General features: G+C 56.8%; 6 pseudogenes; all 6 read right to left on the reverse strand.

Moving 5' to 3' along the window:
• Positions 1–3,212: 3,212 nt before the first annotated feature.
• Positions 3,213–3,332, reverse strand: LOC147350844 (5S ribosomal RNA; annotated as a pseudogene).
• A 3,443-nt stretch (positions 3,333–6,775) lies between these two features.
• Positions 6,776–6,895, reverse strand: LOC147350845 (5S ribosomal RNA; annotated as a pseudogene).
• Positions 6,896–10,317: 3,422 nt separating this feature from the next.
• LOC147350846 (5S ribosomal RNA) lies at positions 10,318–10,437 on the reverse strand (annotated as a pseudogene).
• Positions 10,438–13,884: 3,447 nt separating this feature from the next.
• LOC147350847 (5S ribosomal RNA) lies at positions 13,885–14,004 on the reverse strand (annotated as a pseudogene).
• Positions 14,005–17,429: 3,425 nt separating this feature from the next.
• LOC147350848 (5S ribosomal RNA) lies at positions 17,430–17,549 on the reverse strand (annotated as a pseudogene).
• Positions 17,550–20,970: 3,421 nt separating this feature from the next.
• On the reverse strand, positions 20,971–21,090 carry LOC147350849 (5S ribosomal RNA; annotated as a pseudogene).
• Between the last annotated feature and the right edge of the window lie 953 nt (positions 21,091–22,043).

The following is a 22,043-nucleotide window of genomic DNA, read 5'->3' on the forward strand; positions in this document are numbered from 1 at the left end:
GCCGGGCCCGGGGGCCCGAGGGGCTTCCAGGACCCCCCATTGACCGGGAGGGCGTGCGTGCGTGCGTGCGCGCAGGGCCTGGGGGCTGGGCTGAGGGGTGCGGAGGTCTCGGCGCCCTCCCACCCGCGGCCACTCCAGACCCGGCCGCGCTCGCTGAGCCGGGCCTCCCCCCGATCCCATTCGCTGCTCAGGCCCGCGCGGCCCCGGAGGTGTCGGTCTTCGGCGCCCGCCGCCTCCCAACCCCCGCGGCCCAGGGGCCTCTGAACCTCCTGCGGGCCTAGACGCAGCGAAACTTGAGCGCCCAACTTGCCCGGCACCTGTCCGGTGCCCAAACCCACCAGAAGCCAGGGAGGCGCGGTCGACTGGAGCGCCTCAGCCCCTCCCCTTCGCACTACCGAGGCCCCCCCTTTGCCCCCACGCCAAGCCCTCGACCTTCCTGAGAGAGCAGACGAGCCACAGGCAGGCACACAGACAGACACACAGACACTCGCACGCACCCACGCCAAGGGAGACAGCTGGCCTGCGCAAGCTCCTCAGCCAGAGCCAGAGCGCCTGGGAGAGGCCGGGGCCAGACGAACGGGCCGGCGGCTGGCTGTCAGGAGATACAGAGGCAGAAATACATGAAGATTCCGAGACAGACTCCAAGACGGCAAGAGGAGATACACACACACACACACACACACACTTGAGTGTGGTCTTTGGAAATACTTGTGTTCGTAGTTGCTGGGTTGAGCCCAACTTTAATACAACCCATGGACTGCGGCCCATCAGGCTCCTCTGTCCGTGGCATTTCCCAGGCGAGGATACTGGGAGTGGGTTGCCATTTCCTTCTCCGGCGGGATCTTCCCGACCCAGGGATCAAACCCCAGTCTCCTGCGCGCGGATGCCTTGCCATCTGAACCAGGACATTGCTAATTCCCTAGGCAAAATACAAAGAATAGAGCTCGTGTTCTACTAAATGGAAAGATGATTTCAAAAACAGAAGCTGTCCTTTGTTGGTATCTTTGAATCTTTATGTAGTTTTCGTGGATTTTTACTGTTAAGGCTAACTGAACAAGGCAAGAGAGAAACCCCAGAATTGAAAAGCAATTGACGGTTTTGAAAGAAACATGTGCAGGTGAAGCTCTCTTCCTTTTTGAGAGATGGTTAAATGCAAAATCTTGATTCAACACATATGACTTTTGTGCACTTTATTTCAAATCTCCATGACAAAACCCTAAGGCGTCCAGGAAGAAAGGAGTAGAGGGGCAGACACAAAGAGCAACCTTTCCCCTTGGTGCCATCGCAACCAGCTGCTTAGTTCCTTCATCTCAAGGACTATCATCTGGGCTTCTCTGGTTTGTCTGATTCTTGTTTCGGGGACCGTTTCTCGTCACAAGGCTGTCAACAGTGGGGGTGGGTGGTGTGTGTGTGGGGGGGGGAGGGGGGGAGCCCTTCTTTCCACTCCACATGAGACCCAGTGGACAATCCAGGCCCTGCCCACTGCATTGAGTGTGCAGCAACAATATCAACGGTAATGCCGGTGAACAAGGCGTATTCCTGGAATCCACTCCGTTGGCTACTGACTGTGTGTGCTGGTGGTCTGGAACCTAGACCTGGAAGCTTTCTGGATGATTGCAAATGACACCAAAGTCTGAGGACGATGGAAGATCTTCACATTTCTGCAAGAGCCACACACCTCCAGAAGGAACCACAAGACTTGCCTGAAATGGTCAAGGTATAAGTATTGGACTCAACGTTGGAAGGTCTCCACCTTTGCTATGGAAGTCAAACGATCTTTCTTTGAAATGAAAATGGAGCCTACTGAACGTTCACATGCTTCTAGAGCATTTGAAAAGCCCTAACTTGTAGAAATCTGCTGTACGAGTTCCTTGAAAGCAAGACCCTCTATGTATGGATATGTCTTCATGCCTTAGATTGTGCCTCGAATATAGTGTACCCATCAACCCAGGAAAGGAAAGAATTGAATCGCCAAATATACAAAGAGATCAAAAGTGCCGAGCCAAGTGACCCCTTGAGGCTTCCAAGAGCTTTTCTGTCTTTCACACACTAAGTAAATACTGAGCACCTACGATGAGCTAGGAGGCATGTAATAAGTTTCAGGGAATAGAAGGCGGAGAGAAGAAGACACAGAGTTCCTGCTTTCACTGAGACGACTCTAATGATACATCACAGGCAGATCCTTTGAGAACCTATAGAGGGGCCTCTTCCCTCACCACAAAACCTGGGTGTCAGGGAAGGCTTTCCAGAGGCACCATTTCGTTGAGGTCCATAGGTTGAACCTAGGTAAACCAGGGTTGAGATGCAGGAAGAATTTCAGGCAGGGAAAATAGCATCTTGGAAGGCTATGTGACCAGGGACACTTAGGACATTCCAGAAACGAAAAATGCCCTATGGGATGGAAGCCAAAGAGTGCAGAGGGCATTCCAGGCAAAAGACATCAGAGAAGAACGTGAGGAGCAAGCCTGAAGGGAAGTGGTCGTATCTTCAATATGCTGGGAAAATACGAGAGCCGTTGGAGCAGGGAGGTGACAGCATTGCATCTGCATTTCCAAAAGGTCATCTTGCTCCACGTCACTAATGATTGGAGAGGCTCAACTCCAAACTCCAAGGAGGGACCACTTCACATGAGTCCGACTGGGCCTCACTGCGATGTCTGTCAATAACCGATGCTGGAGAAGATGTGGAGCAAAGGGAACTCTCCTCCACGGTGAGTAGGAATGGGCGTGGGTAGAGCCGGTATGGAAAAGAATATGGAGGTTCCCGAAGGAACTAAAAGTGGAAGTAGCCTATGGTCCAGCAGTCCGACTCCCAGGCATAGATCCACCCACGGTATAAGTGAACAAGATAGATGCCCCGTTTGGGCACATCTATCTGTGCGTGCGCGCGCACATGCGCATGCGCGATGGCCTCGAGGCAGGGGGTGGGGCGGGGGCCGGGGCTCTGGCTGGAGTCGGTGCAAGCCCCGGGATTGCCTGAGGCAAGCCAAAGGAGCCCCAGGTGGAGACGGGACTGCCGGTCGTCGGGTGTCCTGGAAGCCGAATGCGAATGCGGAGGGGCTCGCGGGCCGCGCGGAGGCAACCCAGGTCTGCAGCGGGAGTCGGGGCCCCGGCCACCCGCTCCCCGCGGCCCGGGAGGGGCTGGGGCTGCGGGGGGGATCCAAGAATCGGGACGCGCGGCGGGGGCTAAAGGACCTCTTCTGGTAGGCAAAAAGCCTCGAGCACCCGGGATTCCCAGGTGGTCTCCCATCCAAGATACTAACCAGGCCCGACCCTGCTTAGCTTCCGAGATCAGACGAGATCCGGCGCCTTCAGGCTGATACGGCCTGAGACGGTGGCGGTTGGCTCGGGGCGCCCTAAGAGCCTTGCGCTTCGCCTCCCTTTCGCTCTGCCCTGCAGGTCGGGCCAACGGGCCGCACCTCTCGTCGCGGGGCATGCTGTACTTGAGCCGCACGACCCGCGACCGGACTCCAGCCTGCTGACGCCAGCCCGCCCCCCCCCCACCCCCCGAACACCGCCAACACCAGACCAGCAAGCGCCGGGCCGGGCCCGGGGGCCCGAGGGGCTTCCAGGACCCCCCATTGACCGGGAGGGCGTGCGTGCGTGCGTGCGCGCAGGGCCTGGGGGCTGGGCTGAGGGGTGCGGAGGTCTCGGCGCCCTCCCACCCGCGGCCACTCCAGACCCGGCCGCGCTCGCTGAGCCGGGCCTCCCCCCGATCCCATTCGCTGCTCAGGCCCGCGCGGCCCCGGAGGTGTCGGTCTTCGGCGCCCGCCGCCTCCCAACCCCCGCGACCCAGGGGCCTCTGAACCTCCTGCGGGCCTAGACGCAGCGAAACTTGAGCGCCCAACTTGCCCGGCACCTGTCCGGTGCCCAAACCCACCAGAAGCCAGGGAGGCGCGGTCGACCGGAGCGCCTCAGCCCCTCCCCTTCGCACTACCGAGGCCCCCCCTTTGCCCCCACGCCAAGCCCTCGACCTTCCTGAGAGAGCAGACGAGCCACAGGCAGGCACACAGACAGACACACAGACACTCGCACGCACCCACGCCAAGGGAGACAGCTGGCCTGCGCAAGCTCCTCAGCCAGAGCCAGAGCGCCTGGGAGAGGCCGGGGCCAGACGAACGGGCCGGCGGCTGGCTGTCAGGAGATACAGAGGCAGAAATACATGAAGATTCCGAGACAGACTCCAAGACGGCAAGAGGAGATACACACACACACACACACACACACACACACACACACACACACACACTTGAGTGTGGTCTTTGGAAATACTTGTGTTCGTAGTTGCTGGGTTGAGCCCAACTTTAATACAACCCATGGACTGCGGCCCATCAGGCTCCTCTGTCCGTGGCATTTCCCAGGCGAGGATACTGGGAGTGGGTTGCCATTTCCTTCTCCGGCGGGATCTTCCCGACCCAGGGATCAAACCCCAGTCTCCTGCGCGCGGATGCCTTGCCATCTGAACCAGGACATTGCTAATTCCCTAGGCAAAATACAAAGAATAGAGCTCGTGTTCTACTAAATGGAAAGATGATTTCAAAAACAGAAGCTGTCCTTTGTTGGTATCTTTGAATCTTTATGTAGTTTTCGTGGATTTTTACTGTTAAGGCTAACTGAACAAGGCAAGAGAGAAACCCCAGAATTGAAAAGCAATTGACGGTTTTGAAAGAAACATGTGCAGGTGAAGCTCTCTTCCTTTTTGAGAGATGGTTAAATGCAAAATCTTGATTCAACACATATGACTTTTGTGCACTTTATTTCAAATCTCCATGACAAAACCCTAAGGCGTCCAGGAAGAAAGGAGTAGAGGGGCAGACACAAAGAGCAACCTTTCCCCTTGGTGCCATCGCAACCAGCTGCTTAGTTCCTTCATCTCAAGGACTATCATCTGGGCTTCTCTGGTTTGTCTGATTCTTGTTTCGGGGACCGTTTCTCGTCACAAGGCTGTCAACAGTGGGGGTGGGTGGTGTGTGTGTGGGGGGGGGAGGGGGGGAGCCCTTCTTTCCACTCCACATGAGACCCAGTGGACAATCCAGGCCCTGCCCACTGCATTGAGTGTGCAGCAACAATATCAACGGTAATGCCGGTGAACAATGCGTATTCCTGGAATCCACTCCGTTGGCTACTGACTGTGTGTGCTGGTGGTCTGGAACCTAGACCTGGAAGCTTTCTGGATGATTGCAAATGACACCAAAGTCTGAGGACGATGGAAGATCTTCACATTTCTGCAAGAGCCACACACCTCCAGAAGGAACCACAAGACTTGCCTGAAATGGTCAATGTTTAAGTATTGGACTCAACGTTGGAAGGTCTCCACCTTTGCTATGGAAGTCAAACGATCTTTCTTTGAAATGAAAATGGAGCCTACTGAACGTTCACATGCTTCTAGAGCATTTGAAAAGCCCTAACTTGTAGAAATCTGCTGTACGAGTTCCTTGAAAGCAAGACCCTCTATGTATGGATATGTCTTCATGCCTTAGATTGTGCCTCGAATATAGTGTACCCATCAACCCAGGAAAGGAAAGAATTGAATCGCCAAATATACAAAGAGATCAAAAGTGCCGAGCCAAGTGACCCCTTGAGGCTTCCAAGAGCTTTTCTGTCTTTCACACACTAAGTAAATACTGAGCACCTACGATGAGCTAGGAGGCATGTAATAAGTTTCAGGGAATAGAAGGCGGAGAGAAGAAGACACAGAGTTCCTGCTTTCACTGAGACGACTCTAATGATACATCACAGGCAGATCCTTTGAGAACCTATAGAGGGGCCTCTTCCCTCACCACAAAACCTGGGTGTCAGGGAAGGCTTTCCAGAGGCACCATTTCGTTGAGGTCCATAGGTTGAACCTAGGTAAACCAGGGTTGAGATGCAGGAAGAATTTCAGGCAGGGAAAATAGCATCTTGGAAGGCTATGTGACCAGGGACACTTAGGACATTCCAGAAACGAAAAATGCCCTATGGGATGGAAGCCAAAGAGTGCAGAGGGCATTCCAGGCAAAAGACATCAGAGAAGAACGTGAGGAGCAAGCCTGAAGGGAAGTGGTCGTATCTTCAATATGCTGGGAAAATACGAGAGCCGTTGGAGCAGGGAGGTGACAGCATTGCATCTGCATTTCCAAAAGGTCATCTTGCTCCACGTCACTAATGATTGGAGAGGCTCAACTCCAAACTCCAAGGAGGGACCACTTCACATGAGTCCGACTGGGCCTCACTGCGATGTCTGTCAATAACCGATGCTGGAGAAGATGTGGAGCAAAGGGAACTCTCCTCCACGGTGAGTAGGAATGGGCGTGGGTAGAGCCGGTATGGAAAAGAATATGGAGGTTCCCGAAGGAACTAAAAGTGGAAGTAGCCTATGGTCCAGCAGTCCGACTCCCAGGCATAGATCCACCCACGGTATAAGTGAACAAGTTAGATGCCCCGTTTGGGCACATCTATCTGTGCGTGCGCGCGCACATGCGCATGCGCGATGGCCTCGAGGCAGGGGGTGGGGCGGGGGCCGGGGCTCTGGCTGGAGTCGGTGCAAGCCCCGGGATTGCCTGAGGCAAGCCAAAGGAGCCCCAGGTGGAGACGGGACTGCCGGTCGTCGGGTGTCCTGGAAGCCGAATGCGAATGCGGAGGGGCTCGCGGGCCGCGCGGAGGCAACCCAGGTCTGCAGCGGGAGTCGGGGCCCCGGCCACCCGCTCCCCGCGGCCCGGGAGGGGCTGGGGCTGCGGGGGGGATCCAAGAATCGGGACGCGCGGCGGGGGCTAAAGGACCTCTTCTGGTAGGCAAAAAGCCTCGAGCACCCGGGATTCCCAGGTGGTCTCCCATCCAAGATACTAACCAGGCCCGACCCTGCTTAGCTTCCGAGATCAGACGAGATCCGGCGCCTTCAGGCTGATACGGCCTGAGACGGTGGCGGTTGGCTCGGGGCGCCCTAAGAGCCTTGCGCTTCGCCTCCCTTTCGCTCTGCCCTGCAGGTCGGGCCAACGGGCCGCACCTCTCGTCGCGGGGCATGCTGTACTTGAGCCGCACGACCCGCGACCGTACTCCAGCCTGCTGACGCCAGCCGGCCCCCCCCCCCACCCCCCGAACACCGCCAACACCAGACCAGCAAGCGCCGGGCCGGGCCCGGGGGCCCGAGGGGCTTCCAGGACCCCCCATTGACCGGGAGGGCGTGCGTGCATGCGTGCGCGCAGGGCCTGGGGGCTGGGCTGAGGGGTGCGGAGGTCTCGGCACCCTCCCACCCGCGGCCACTCCAGACCCGGCCGCGCTCGCTGAGCCGGGCCTCCCCCCGATCCCATTCGCTGCTCAGGCCCGCGCGGCCCCGGAGGTGTCGGTCTTCGGCGCCCGCCGCCTCCCAACCCCCGCGACCCAGGGGCCTCTGAACCTCCTGCGGGCCTAGACGCAGCGAAACTTGAGCGCCCAACTTGCCCGGCACCTGTCCGGTGCCCAAACCCACCAGAAGCCAGGGAGGCGCGGTCGACCGGAGCGCCTCAGCCCCTCCCCTTCGCACTACCGAGGCCCCCCCTTTGCCCCCACGCCAAGCCCTCGACCTTCCTGAGAGAGCAGACGAGCCACAGGCAGGCACACAGACAGACACACAGACACTCGCACGCACCCACGCCAAGGGAGACAGCTGGCCTGCGCAAGCTCCTCAGCCAGAGCCAGAGCGCCTGGGAGAGGCCGGGGCCAGACGAACGGGCCGGCGGCTGGCTGTCAGGAGATACAGAGGCAGAAATACATGAAGATTCCGAGACAGACTCCAAGACGGCAAGAGGAGATACACACACACACACACACACACACTTGAGTGTGGTCTTTGGAAATACTTGTGTTCGTAGTTGCTGGGTTGAGCCCAACTTTAATACAACCCATGGACTGCGGCCCATCAGGCTCCTCTGTCCGTGGCATTTCCCAGGCGAGGATACTGGGAGTGGGTTGCCATTTCCTTCTCCGGCGGGATCTTCCCGACCCAGGGATCAAACCCCAGTCTCCTGCGCGCGGATGCCTTGCCATCTGAACCAGGACATTGCTAATTCCCTAGGCAAAATACAAAGAATAGAGCTCGTGTTCTACTAAATGGAAAGATGATTTCAAAAACAGAAGCTGTCCTTTGTTGGTATCTTTGAATCTTTATGTAGTTTTCATGGATTTTTACTGTTAAGGCTAACTGAACAAGGCAAGAGAGAAACCCCAGAATTGAAAAGCAATTGACGGTTTTGAAAGAAACATGTGCAGGTGAAGCTCTCTTCCTTTTTGAGAGATGGTTAAATGCAAAATCTTGATTCAACACATATGACTTTTGTGCACTTTATTTCAAATCTCCATGACAAAACCCTAAGGCGTCCAGGAAGAAAGGAGTAGAGGGGCAGACACAAAGAGCAACCTTTCCCCTTGGTGCCATCGCAACCAGCTGCTTAGTTCCTTCATCTCAAGGACTATCATCTGGGCTTCTCTGGTTTGTCTGATTCTTGTTTCGGGGACCGTTTCTCGTCACAAGGCTGTCAACAGTGGGGGTGGGTGGTGTGTGTGTTGGGGGGGGGGAGGGGGGGAGCCCTTCTTTCCACTCCACATGAGACCCAGTGGACAATCCAGGCCCTGCCCACTGCATTGAGTGTGCAGCAACAATATCAACGGTAATGCCGGTGAACAATGCGTATTCCTGGAATCCACTCCGTTGGCTACTGACTGTGTGCTGGTGGTCTGGAACCTAGACCTGGAAGCTTTCTGGATGATTGCAAATGACACCAAAGTCTGAGGACGATGGAAGATCTTCACATTTCTGCAAGAGCCACACACCTCCAGAAGGAACCACAAGACTTGCCTGAAATGGTCAGGGTATAAGTATTGGACTCAACGTTGGAAGGTCTCCACCTTTGCTATGGAAGTCAAACGATCTTTCTTTGAAATGAAAATGGAGCCTACTGAACGTTCACATGCTTCTAGAGCATTTGAAAAGCCCTAACTTGTAGAAATCTGCTGTACGAGTTCCTTGAAAGCAAGACCCTCTATGTATGGATATGTCTTCATGCCTTAGATTGTGCCTCGAATATAGTGTACCCATCAACCCAGGAAAGGAAAGAATTGAATCGCCAAATATACAAAGAGATCAAAAGTGCCGAGCCAAGTGACCCCTTGAGGCTTCCAAGAGCTTTTCTGTCTTTCACACACTAAGTAAATACTGAGCACCTACGATGAGCTAGGAGGCATGTAATAAGTTTCAGGGAATAGAAGGCGGAGAGAAGAAGACACAGAGTTCCTGCTTTCACTGAGACGACTCTAATGATACATCACAGGCAGATCCTTTGAGAACCTATAGAGGGGCCTCTTCCCTCACCACAAAACCTGGGTGTCAGGGAAGGCTTTCCAGAGGCACCATTTCGTTGAGGTCCATAGGTTGAACCTAGGTAAACCAGGGTTGAGATGCAGGAAGAATTTCAGGCAGGGAAAATAGCATCTTGGAAGGCTATGTGACCAGGGACACTTAGGACATTCCAGAAACGAAAAATGCCCTATGGGATGGAAGCCAAAGAGTGCAGAGGGCATTCCAGGCAAAAGACATCAGAGAAGAACGTGAGGAGCAAGCCTGAAGGGAAGTGGTCGTATCTTCAATATGCTGGGAAAATACGAGAGCCGTTGGAGCAGGGAGGTGACAGCATTGCATCTGCATTTCCAAAAGGTCATCTTGCTCCACGTCACTAATGATTGGAGAGGCTCAACTCCAAACTCCAAGGAGGGACCACTTCACATGAGTCCGACTGGGCCTCACTGCGATGTCTGTCAATAACCGATGCTGGAGAAGATGTGGAGCAAAGGGAACTCTCCTCCACGGTGAGTAGGAATGGGCGTGGGTAGAGCCGGTATGGAAAAGAATATGGAGGTTCCCGAAGGAACTAAAAGTGGAAGTAGCCTATGGTCCAGCAGTCCGACTCCCAGGCATAGATCCACCCACGGTATAAGTGAACAAGATAGATGCCCCGTTTGGGCACATCTATCTGTGCGTGCGCGCGCACATGCGCATGCGCGATGGCCTCGAGGCAGGGGGTGGGGCGGGGGCCGGGGCTCTGGCTGGAGTCGGTGCAAGCCCCGGGATTGCCTGAGGCAAGCCAAAGGAGCCCCAGGTGGAGACGGGACTGCCGGTCGTCGGGTGTCCTGGAAGCCGAATGCGAATGCGGAGGGGCTCGCGGGCCGCGCGGAGGCAACCCAGGTCTGCAGCGGGAGTCGGGGCCCCGGCCACCCGCTCCCCGCGGCCCGGGAGGGGCTGGGGCTGCGGGGGGGATCCAAGAATCGGGACGCGCGGCGGGGGCTAAAGGACCTCTTCTGGTAGGCAAAAAGCCTCGAGCACCCGGGATTCCCAGGTGGTCTCCCATCCAAGATACTAACCAGGCCCGACCCTGCTTAGCTTCCGAGATCAGACGAGATCCGGCGCCTTCAGGCTGATACGGCCTGAGACGGTGGCGGTTGGCTCGGGGCGCCCTAAGAGCCTTGCGCTTCGCCTCCCTTTCGCTCTGCCCTGCAGGTCGGGCCAACGGGCCGCACCTCTCGTCGCAGGGCATGCTGTACTTGAGCCGCACGACCCGCGACCGGACTCCAGCCTGCTGACGCCGGCCCGCCCCCCCCGCCCCCACCCCCCGAACACCGCCAACACCAGACCAGCAAGCACCTGGCCGGGCCCGGGGGCCCGAGGGGCTTCCAGGACCCCCCATTGACCGGGAGGGCGTGCGTGCGTGCGTGCGCGCAGGGCCTGGGGGCTGGGCTGAGGGGTGCGGAGGTCTCGGCGCCCTCCCACCCGCGGCCACTCCAGACCCGGCCGCGCTCGCTGAGCCGGGCCTCCCCCCGATCCCATTCGCTGCTCAGGCCCGCGCGGCCCCGGAGGTGTCGGTCTTCGGCGCCCGCCGCCTCCCAACCCCCGCGGCCCAGGGGCCTCTGAACCTCCTGCGGGCCTAGACGCAGCGAAACTTGAGCGCCCAACTTGCCCGGCACCTGTCCGGTGCCCAAACCCACCAGAAGCCAGGGAGGCGCGGTCGACTGGAGCGCCTCAGCCCCTCCCCTTCGCACTACCGAGGCCCCCCCTTTGCCCCCACGCCAAGCCCTCGACCTTCCTGAGAGAGCAGACGAGCCACAGGCAGGCACACAGACAGACACACAGACACTCGCACGCACCCACGCCAAGGGAGACAGCTGGCCTGCGCAAGCTCCTCAGCCAGAGCCAGAGCGCCTGGGAGAGGCCGGGGCCAGACGAACGGGCCGGCGGCTGGCTGTCAGGAGATACAGAGGCAGAAATACATGAAGATTCCGAGACAGACTCCAAGACGGCAAGAGGAGATACACACACACACACACACACACACACACACACACACACACACACACTTGAGTGTGGTCTTTGGAAATACTTGTGTTCGTAGTTGCTGGGTTGAGCCCAACTTTAATACAACCCATGGACTGCGGCCCATCAGGCTCCTCTGTCCGTGGCATTTCCCAGGCGAGGATACTGGGAGTGGGTTGCCATTTCCTTCTCCGGCGGGATCTTCCCGACCCAGGGATCAAACCCCAGTCTCCTGCGCGCGGATGCCTTGCCATCTGAACCAGGACATTGCTAATTCCCTAGGCAAAATACAAAGAATAGAGCTCGTGTTCTACTAAATGGAAAGATGATTTCAAAAACAGAAGCTGTCCTTTGTTGGTATCTTTGAATCTTTATGTAGTTTTCGTGGATTTTTACTGTTAAGGCTAACTGAACAAGGCAAGAGAGAAACCCCAGAATTGAAAAGCAATTGACGGTTTTGAAAGAAACATGTGCAGGTGAAGCTCTCTTCCTTTTTGAGAGATGGTTAAATGCAAAATCTTGATTCAACACATATGACTTTTGTGCACTTTATTTCAAATCTCCATGACAAAACCCTAAGGCGTCCAGGAAGAAAGGAGTAGAGGGGCAGACACAAAGAGCAACCTTTCCCCTTGGTGCCATCGCAACCAGCTGCTTAGTTCCTTCATCTCAAGGACTATCATCTGGGCTTCTCTGGTTTGTCTGATTCTTGTTTCGGGGACCGTTTCTCGTCACAAGGCTGTCAACAGTGGGGGTGGGTGGTGTGTGTGTGGGGGGGGGAGGGGGGGAGCCCTTCTTTCCACTCCACATGAGACCCAGTGGACAATCCAGGCCCTGCCCACTGCATTGAGTGTGCAGCAACAATATCAACGGTAATGCCGGTGAACAAGGCGTATTCCTGGAATCCACTCCGTTGGCTACTGACTGTGTGTGCTGGTGGTCTGGAACCTAGACCTGGAAGCTTTCTGGATGATTGCAAATGACACCAAAGTCTGAGGACGATGGAAGATCTTCACATTTCTGCAAGAGCCACACACCTCCAGAAGGAACCACAAGACTTGCCTGAAATGGTCAAGGTATAAGTATTGGACTCAACGTTGGAAGGTCTCCACCTTTGCTATGGAAGTCAAACGATCTTTCTTTGAAATGAAAATGGAGCCTACTGAACGTTCACATGCTTCTAGAGCATTTGAAAAGCCCTAACTTGTAGAAATCTGCTGTACGAGTTCCTTGAAAGCAAGACCCTCTATGTATGGATATGTCTTCATGCCTTAGATTGTGCCTCGAATATAGTGTACCCATCAACCCAGGAAAGGAAAGAATTGAATCGCCAAATATACAAAGAGATCAAAAGTGCCGAGCCAAGTGACCCCTTGAGGCTTCCAAGAGCTTTTCTGTCTTTCACACACTAAGTAAATACTGAGCACCTACGATGAGCTAGGAGGCATGTAATAAGTTTCAGGGAATAGAAGGCGGAGAGAAGAAGACACAGAGTTCCTGCTTTCACTGAGACGACTCTAATGATACATCACAGGCAGATCCTTTGAGAACCTATAGAGGGGCCTCTTCCCTCACCACAAAACCTGGGTGTCAGGGAAGGCTTTCCAGAGGCACCATTTCGTTGAGGTCCATAGGTTGAACCTAGGTAAACCAGGGTTGAGATGCAGGAAGAATTTCAGGCAGGGAAAATAGCATCTTGGAAGGCTATGTGACCAGGGACACTTAGGACATTCCAGAAACGAAAAATGCCCTATGGGATGGAAGCCAAAGAGTGCAGAGGGCATTCCAGGCAAAAGACATCAGAGAAGAACGTGAGGAGCAAGCCTGAAGGGAAGTGGTCGTATCTTCAATATGCTGGGAAAATACGAGAGCCGTTGGAGCAGGGAGGTGACAGCATTGCATCTGCATTTCCAAAAGGTCATCTTGCTCCACGTCACTAATGATTGGAGAGGCTCAACTCCAAACTCCAAGGAGGGACCACTTCACATGAGTCCGACTGGGCCTCACTGCGATGTCTGTCAATAACCGATGCTGGAGAAGATGTGGAGCAAAGGGAACTCTCCTCCACGGTGAGTAGGAATGGGCGTGGGTAGAGCCGGTATGGAAAAGAATATGGAGGTTCCCGAAGGAACTAAAAGTGGAAGTAGCCTATGGTCCAGCAGTCCGACTCCCAGGCATAGATCCACCCACGGTATAAGTGAACAAGTTAGATGCCCCGTTTGGGCACATCTATCTGTGCGTGCGCGCGCACATGCGCATGCGCGATGGCCTCGAGGCAGGGGGTGGGGCGGGGGCCGGGGCTCTGGCTGGAGTCGGTGCAAGCCCCGGGATTGCCTGAGGCAAGCCAAAGGAGCCCCAGGTGGAGACGGGACTGCCGGTCGTCGGGTGTCCTGGAAGCCGAATGCGAATGCGGAGGGGCTCGCGGGCCGCGCGGAGGCAACCCAGGTCTGCAGCGGGAGTCGGGGCCCCGGCCAGCCGCTCCCCGCGGCCCGGGAGGGGCTGGGGCTGCGGGGGGGATCCAAGAATCGGGACGCGCGGCGGGGGCTAAAGGACCTCTTCTGGTAGGCAAAAAGCCTCGAGCACCCGGGATTCCCAGGTGGTCTCCCATCCAAGATACTAACCAGGCCCGACCCTGCTTAGCTTCCGAGATCAGACGAGATCCGGCGCCTTCAGGCTGATACGGCCTGAGACGGTGGCGGTTGGGTCGGGGCGCCCTAAGAGCCTTGCGCTTCGCCTCCCTTTCGCTCTGCCCTGCAGGTCGGGCCAACGGGCCGCACCTCTCGTCGCGGGGCATGCTGTACTTGAGCCGCACGACCCGCGACCGGACTCCAGCCTGCTGACGCCGGCCCGCCCCCCCCGCCCCCACCCCCCGAACACCGCCAACACCAGACCGGCAAGCACCTGGCCGGGCCCGGGGGCCCGAGGGGCTTCCAGGACCCCCCATTGACCGGGAGGGCGTGCGTGCGTGCGTGCGCGCAGGGCCTGGGGGCTGGGCTGAGGGGTGCGGAGGTCTCGGCGCCCTCCCACCCGCGGCCACTCCAGACCCGGCCGCGCTCGCTGAGCCGGGCCTCCCCCCGATCCCATTCGCTGCTCAGGCCCGCGCGGCCCCGGAGGTGTCGGTCTTCGGCGCCCGCCGCCTCCCAACCCCCGCGGCCCAGGGGCCTCTGAACCTCCTGCGGGCCTAGACGCAGCGAAACTTGAGCGCCCAACTTGCCCGGCACCTGTCCGGTGCCCAAACCCACCAGAAGCCAGGGAGGCGCGGTCGACTGGAGCGCCTCAGCCCCTCCCCTTCGCACTACCGAGGCCCCCCCTTTGCCCCCACGCCAAGCCCTCGACCTTCCTGAGAGAGCAGACGAGCCACAGGCAGGCACACAGACAGACACACAGACACTCGCACGCACCCACGCCAAGGGAGACAGCTGGCCTGCGCAAGCTCCTCAGCCAGAGCCAGAGCGCCTGGGAGAGGCCGGGGCCAGACGAACGGGCCGGCGGCTGGCTGTCAGGAGATACAGAGGCAGAAATACATGAAGATTCCGAGACAGACTCCAAGACGGCAAGAGGAGATACACACACACACACACACACACACTTGAGTGTGGTCTTTGGAAATACTTGTGTTCGTAGTTGCTGGGTTGAGCCCAACTTTAATACAACCCATGGACTGCGGCCCATCAGGCTCCTCTGTCCGTGGCATTTCCCAGGCGAGGATACTGGGAGTGGGTTGCCATTTCCTTCTCCGGCGGGATCTTCCCGACCCAGGGATCAAACCCCAGTCTCCTGCGCGCGGATGCCTTGCCATCTGAACCAGGACATTGCTAATTCCCTAGGCAAAATACAAAGAATAGAGCTCGTGTTCTACTAAATGGAAAGATGATTTCAAAAACAGAAGCTGTCCTTTGTTGGTATCTTTGAATCTTTATGTAGTTTTCGTGGATTTTTACTGTTAAGGCTAACTGAACAAGGCAAGAGAGAAACCCCAGAATTGAAAAGCAATTGACGGTTTTGAAAGAAACACGTGCAGGTGAAGCTCTCTTCCTTTTTGAGAGATGGTTAAATGCAAAATCTTGATTCAACACATATGACTTTTGTGCACTTTATTTCAAATCTCCATGACAAAACCCTAAGGCGTCCAGGAAGAAAGGAGTAGAGGGGCAGACACAAAGAGCAACCTTTCCCCTTGGTGCCATCGCAACCAGCTGCTTAGTTCCTTCATCTCAAGGACTATCATCTGGGCTTCTCTGGTTTGTCTGATTCTTGTTTCGGGGACCGTTTCTCGTCACAAGGCTGTCAACAGTGGGGGTGGGTGGTGTGTGTGTGGGGGGGGGAGGGGGGGAGCCCTTCTTTCCACTCCACATGAGACCCAGTGGACAATCCAGGCCCTGCCCACTGCATTGAGTGTGCAGCAACAATATCAACGGTAATGCCGGTGAACAAGGCGTATTCCTGGAATCCACTCCGTTGGCTACTGACTGTGTGTGCTGGTGGTCTGGAACCTAGACCTGGAAGCTTTCTGGATGATTGCAAATGACACCAAAGTCTGAGGACGATGGAAGATCTTCACATTTCTGCAAGAGCCACACACCTCCAGAAGGAACCACAAGACTTGCCTGAAATGGTCAAGGTATACGTATTGGACTCAACGTTGGAAGGTCTCCACCTTTGCTATGGAAGTCAAACGATCTTTCTTTGAAATGAAAATGGAGCCTACTGAACGTTCACATGCTTCTAGAGCATTTGAAAAGCCCTAACTTGTAGAAATCTGCTGTACGAGTTCCTTGAAAGCAAGACCCTCTATGTATGGATATGTCTTCATGCCTTAGATTGTGCCTCGAATATAGTGTACCCATCAACCCAGGAAAGGAAAGAATTGAATCGCCAAATATACAAAGAGATCAAAAGTGCCGAGCCAAGTGACCCCTTGAGGCTTCCAAGAGCTTTTCTGTCTTTCACACACTAAGTAAATACTGAGCACCTACGATGAGCTAGGAGGCATGTAATAAGTTTCAGGGAATAGAAGGCGGAGAGAAGAAGACACAGAGTTCCTGCTTTCACTGAGACGACTCTAATGATACATCACAGGCAGATCCTTTGAGAACCTATAGAGGGGCCTCTTCCCTCACCACAAAACCTGGGTGTCAGGGAAGGCTTTCCAGAGGCACCATTTCGTTGAGGTCCATAGGTTGAACCTAGGTAAACCAGGGTTGAGATGCAGGAAGAATTTCAGGCAGGGAAAATAGCATCTTGGAAGGCTATGTGACCAGGGACACTTAGGACATTCCAGAAACGAAAAATGCCCTATGGGATGGAAGCCAAAGAGTGCAGAGGGCATTCCAGGCAAAAGACATCAGAGAAGAACGTGAGGAGCAAGCCTGAAGGGAAGTGGTCGTATCTTCAATATGCTGGGAAAATACGAGAGCCGTTGGAGCAGGGAGGTGACAGCATTGCATCTGCATTTCCAAAAGGTCATCTTGCTCCACGTCACTAATGATTGGAGAGGCTCAACTCCAAACTCCAAGGAGGGACCACTTCACATGAGTCCGACTGGGCCTCACTGCGATGTCTGTCAATAACCGATGCTGGAGAAGATGTGGAGCAAAGGGAACTCTCCTCCACGGTGAGTAGGAATGGGCGTGGGTAGAGCCGGTATGGAAAAGAATATGGAGGTTCCCGAAGGAACTAAAAGTGGAAGTAGCCTATGGTCCAGCAGTCCGACTCCCAGGCATAGATCCACCCACGGTATAAGTGAACAAGTTAGATGCCCCGTTTGGGCACATCTATCTGTGCGTGCGCGCGCACATGCGCATGCGCGATGGCCTCGAGGCAGGGGGTGGGGCGGGGGCCGGGGCTCTGGCTGGAGTCGGTGCAAGCCCCGGGATTGCCTGAGGCAAGCCAAAGGAGCCCCAGGTGGAGACGGGACTGCCGGTCGTCGGGTGTCCTGGAAGCCGAATGCGAATGCGGAGGGGCTCGCGGGCCGCGCGGAGGCAACCCAGGTCTGCAGCGGGAGTCGGGGCCCCGGCCAGCCGCTCCCCGCGGCCCGGGAGGGGCTGGGGCTGCGGGGGGGATCCAAGAATCGGGACGCGCGGCGGGGGCTAAAGGACCTCTTCTGGTAGGCAAAAAGCCTCGAGCACCCGGGATTCCCAGGTGGTCTCCCATCCAAGATACTAACCAGGCCCGACCCTGCTTAGCTTCCGAGATCAGACGAGATCCGGCGCCTTCAGGCTGATACGGCCTGAGACGGTGGCGGTTGGCTCGGGGCGCCCTAAGAGCCTTGCGCTTCGCCTCCCTTTCGCTCTGCCCTGCAGGTCGGGCCAACGGGCCGCACCTCTCGTCGCGGGGCATGCTGTACTTGAGCCGCACGACCCGCGACCGTACTCCAGCCTGCTGACGCCAGCCGGCCCCCCCCCCACCCCCCGAACACCGCCAACACCAGACCAGCAAGCGCCGGGCCGGGCCCGGGGGCCCGAGGGGCTTCCAGGACCCCCCATTGACCGGGAGGGCGTGCGTGCATGCGTGCGCGCAGGGCCTGGGGGCTGGGCTGAGGGGTGCGGAGGTCTCGGCACCCTCCCACCCGCGGCCACTCCAGACCCGGCCGCGCTCGCTGAGCCGGGCCTCCCCCCGATCCCATTCGCTGCTCAGGCCCGCGCGGCCCCGGAGGTGTCGGTCTTCGGCGCCCGCCGCCTCCCAACCCCCGCGACCCAGGGGCCTCTGAACCTCCTGCGGGCCTAGACGCAGCGAAACTTGAGCGCCCAACTTGCCCGGCACCTGTCCGGTGCCCAAACCCACCAGAAGCCAGGGAGGCGCGGTCGACCGGAGCGCCTCAGCCCCTCCCCTTCGCACTACCGAGGCCCCCCCTTTGCCCCCACGCCAAGCCCTCGACCTTCCTGAGAGAGCAGACGAGCCACAGGCAGGCACACAGACAGACACACAGACACTCGCACGCACCCACGCCAAGGGAGACAGCTGGCCTGCGCAAGCTCCTCAGCCAGAGCCAGAGCGCCTGGGAGAGGCCGGGGCCAGACGAACGGGCCGGCGGCTGGCTGTCAGGAGATACAGAGGCAGAAATACATGAAGATTCCGAGACAGACTCCAAGACGGCAAGAGGAGATACACACACACACACACACACACACTTGAGTGTGGTCTTTGGAAATACTTGTGTTCGTAGTTGCTGGGTTGAGCCCAACTTTAATACAACCCATGGACTGCGGCCCATCAGGCTCCTCTGTCCGTGGCATTTCCCAGGCGAGGATACTGGGAGTGGGTTGCCATTTCCTTCTCCGGCGGGATCTTCCCGACCCAGGGATCAAACCCCAGTCTCCTGCGCGCGGATGCCTTGCCATCTGAACCAGGACATTGCTAATTCCCTAGGCAAAATACAAAGAATAGAGCTCGTGTTCTACTAAATGGAAAGATGATTTCAAAAACAGAAGCTGTCCTTTGTTGGTATCTTTGAATCTTTATGTAGTTTTCATGGATTTTTACTGTTAAGGCTAACTGAACAAGGCAAGAGAGAAACCCCAGAATTGAAAAGCAATTGACGGTTTTGAAAGAAACATGTGCAGGTGAAGCTCTCTTCCTTTTTGAGAGATGGTTAAATGCAAAATCTTGATTCAACACATATGACTTTTGTGCACTTTATTTCAAATCTCCATGACAAAACCCTAAGGCGTCCAGGAAGAAAGGAGTAGAGGGGCAGACACAAAGAGCAACCTTTCCCCTTGGTGCCATCGCAACCAGCTGCTTAGTTCCTTCATCTCAAGGACTATCATCTGGGCTTCTCTGGTTTGTCTGATTCTTGTTTCGGGGACCGTTTCTCGTCACAAGGCTGTCAACAGTGGGGGTGGGTGGTGTGTGTGTTGGGGGGGGGGAGGGGGGGAGCCCTTCTTTCCACTCCACATGAGACCCAGTGGACAATCCAGGCCCTGCCCACTGCATTGAGTGTGCAGCAACAATATCAACGGTAATGCCGGTGAACAATGCGTATTCCTGGAATCCACTCCGTTGGCTACTGACTGTGTGCTGGTGGTCTGGAACCTAGACCTGGAAGCTTTCTGGATGATTGCAAATGACACCAAAGTCTGAGGACGATGGAAGATCTTCACATTTCTGCAAGAGCCACACACCTCCAGAAGGAACCACAAGACTTGCCTGAAATGGTCAGGGTATAAGTATTGGACTCAACGTTGGAAGGTCTCCACCTTTGCTATGGAAGTCAAACGATCTTTCTTTGAAATGAAAATGGAGCCTACTGAACGTTCACATGCTTCTAGAGCATTTGAAAAGCCCTAACTTGTAGAAATCTGCTGTACGAGTTCCTTGAAAGCAAGACCCTCTATGTATGGATATGTCTTCATGCCTTAGATTGTGCCTCGAATATAGTGTACCCATCAACCCAGGAAAGGAAAGAATTGAATCGCCAAATATACAAAGAGATCAAAAGTGCCGAGCCAAGTGACCCCTTGAGGCTTCCAAGAGCTTTTCTGTCTTTCACACACTAAGTAAATACTGAGCACCTACGATGAGCTAGGAGGCATGTAATAAGTTTCAGGGAATAGAAGGCGGAGAGAAGAAGACACAGAGTTCCTGCTTTCACTGAGACGACTCTAATGATACATCACAGGCAGATCCTTTGAGAACCTATAGAGGGGCCTCTTCCCTCACCACAAAACCTGGGTGTCAGGGAAGGCTTTCCAGAGGCACCATTTCGTTGAGGTCCATAGGTTGAACCTAGGTAAACCAGGGTTGAGATGCAGGAAGAATTTCAGGCAGGGAAAATAGCATCTTGGAAGGCTATGTGACCAGGGACACTTAGGACATTCCAGAAACGAAAAATGCCCTATGGGATGGAAGCCAAAGAGTGCAGAGGGCATTCCAGGCAAAAGACATCAGAGAAGAACGTGAGGAGCAAGCCTGAAGGGAAGTGGTCGTATCTTCAATATGCTGGGAAAATACGAGAGCCGTTGGAGCAGGGAGGTGACAGCATTGCATCTGCATTTCCAAAAGGTCATCTTGCTCCACGTCACTAATGATTGGAGAGGCTCAACTCCAAACTCCAAGGAGGGACCACTTCACATGAGTCCGACTGGGCCTCACTGCGATGTCTGTCAATAACCGATGCTGGAGAAGATGTGGAGCAAAGGGAACTCTCCTCCACGGTGAGTAGGAATGGGCGTGGGTAGAGCCGGTATGGAAAAGAATATGGAGGTTCCCGAAGGAACTAAAAGTGGAAGTAGCCTATGGTCCAGCAGTCCGACTCCCAGGCATAGATCCACCCACGGTATAAGTGAACAAGATAGATGCCCCGTTTGGGCACATCTATCTGTGCGTGCGCGCGCACATGCGCATGCGCGATGGCCTCGAGGCAGGGGGTGGGGCGGGGGCCGGGGCTCTGGCTGGAGTCGGTGCAAGCCCCGGGATTGCCTGAGGCAAGCCAAAGGAGCCCCAGGTGGAGACGGGACTGCCGGTCGTCGGGTGTCCTGGAAGCCGAATGCGAATGCGGAGGGGCTCGCGGGCCGCGCGGAGGCAACCCAGGTCTGCAGCGGGAGTCGGGGCCCCGGCCACCCGCTCCCCGCGGCCCGGGAGGGGCTGGGGCTGCGGGGGGGATCCAAGAATCGGGACGCGCGGCGGGGGCTAAAGGACCTCTTCTGGTAGGCAAAAAGCCTCGAGCACCCGGGATTCCCAGGTGGTCTCCCATCCAAGATACTAACCAGGCCCGACCCTGCTTAGCTTCCGAGATCAGACGAGATCCGGCGCCTTCAGGCTGATACGGCCTGAGACGGTGGCGGTTGGCTCGGGGCGCCCTAAGAGCCTTGCGCTTCGCCTCCCTTTCGCTCTGCCCTGCAGGTCGGGCCAACGGGCCGCACCTCTCGTCGCAGGGCATGCTGTACTTGAGCCGCACGACCCGCGACCGGACTCCAGCCTGCTGACGCCGGCCCGCCCCCCCCGCCCCCACCCCCCGAACACCGCCAACACCAGACCAGCAAGCACCTGGCCGGGCCCGGGGGCCCGAGGGGCTTCCAGGACCCCCCATTGACCGGGAGGGCGTGCGTGCGTGCGTGCGCGCAGGGCCTGGGGGCTGGGCTGAGGGGTGCGGAGGTCTCGGCGCCCTCCCACCCGCGGCCACTCCAGACCCGGCCGCGCTCGCTGAGCCGGGCCTCCCCCCGATCCCATTCGCTGCTCAGGCCCGCGCGGCCCCGGAGGTGTCGGTCTTCGGCGCCCGCCGCCTCCCAACCCCCGCGGCCCAGGGGCCTCTGAACCTCCTGCGGGCCTAGACGCAGCGAAACTTGAGCGCCCAACTTGCCCGGCACCTGTCCGGTGCCCAAACCCACCAGAAGCCAGGGAGGCGCGGTCGACTGGAGCGCCTCAGCCCCTCCCCTTCGCACTACCGAGGCCCCCCCTTTGCCCCCACGCCAAGCCCTCGACCTTCCTGAGAGAGCAGACGAGCCACAGGCAGGCACACAGACAGACACACAGACACTCGCACGCACCCACGCCAAGGGAGACAGCTGGCCTGCGCAAGCTCCTCAGCCAGAGCCAGAGCGCCTGGGAGAGGCCGGGGCCAGACGAACGGGCCGGCGGCTGGCTGTCAGGAGATACAGAGGCAGAAATACATGAAGATTCCGAGACAGACTCCAAGACGGCAAGAGGAGATACACACACACACACACACACACACACACACACACACACACACACTTGAGTGTGGTCTTTGGAAATACTTGTGTTCGTAG

The sequence above is a fragment of the Bos grunniens genome, chromosome 20, assembly GCF_055505025.1.
Source record: "Bos grunniens cultivar Pamir isolate PY7600 chromosome 20, Bosgru_T2T1.0, whole genome shotgun sequence".
NCBI lineage: Eukaryota > Metazoa > Chordata > Mammalia > Artiodactyla > Bovidae > Bos > Bos grunniens.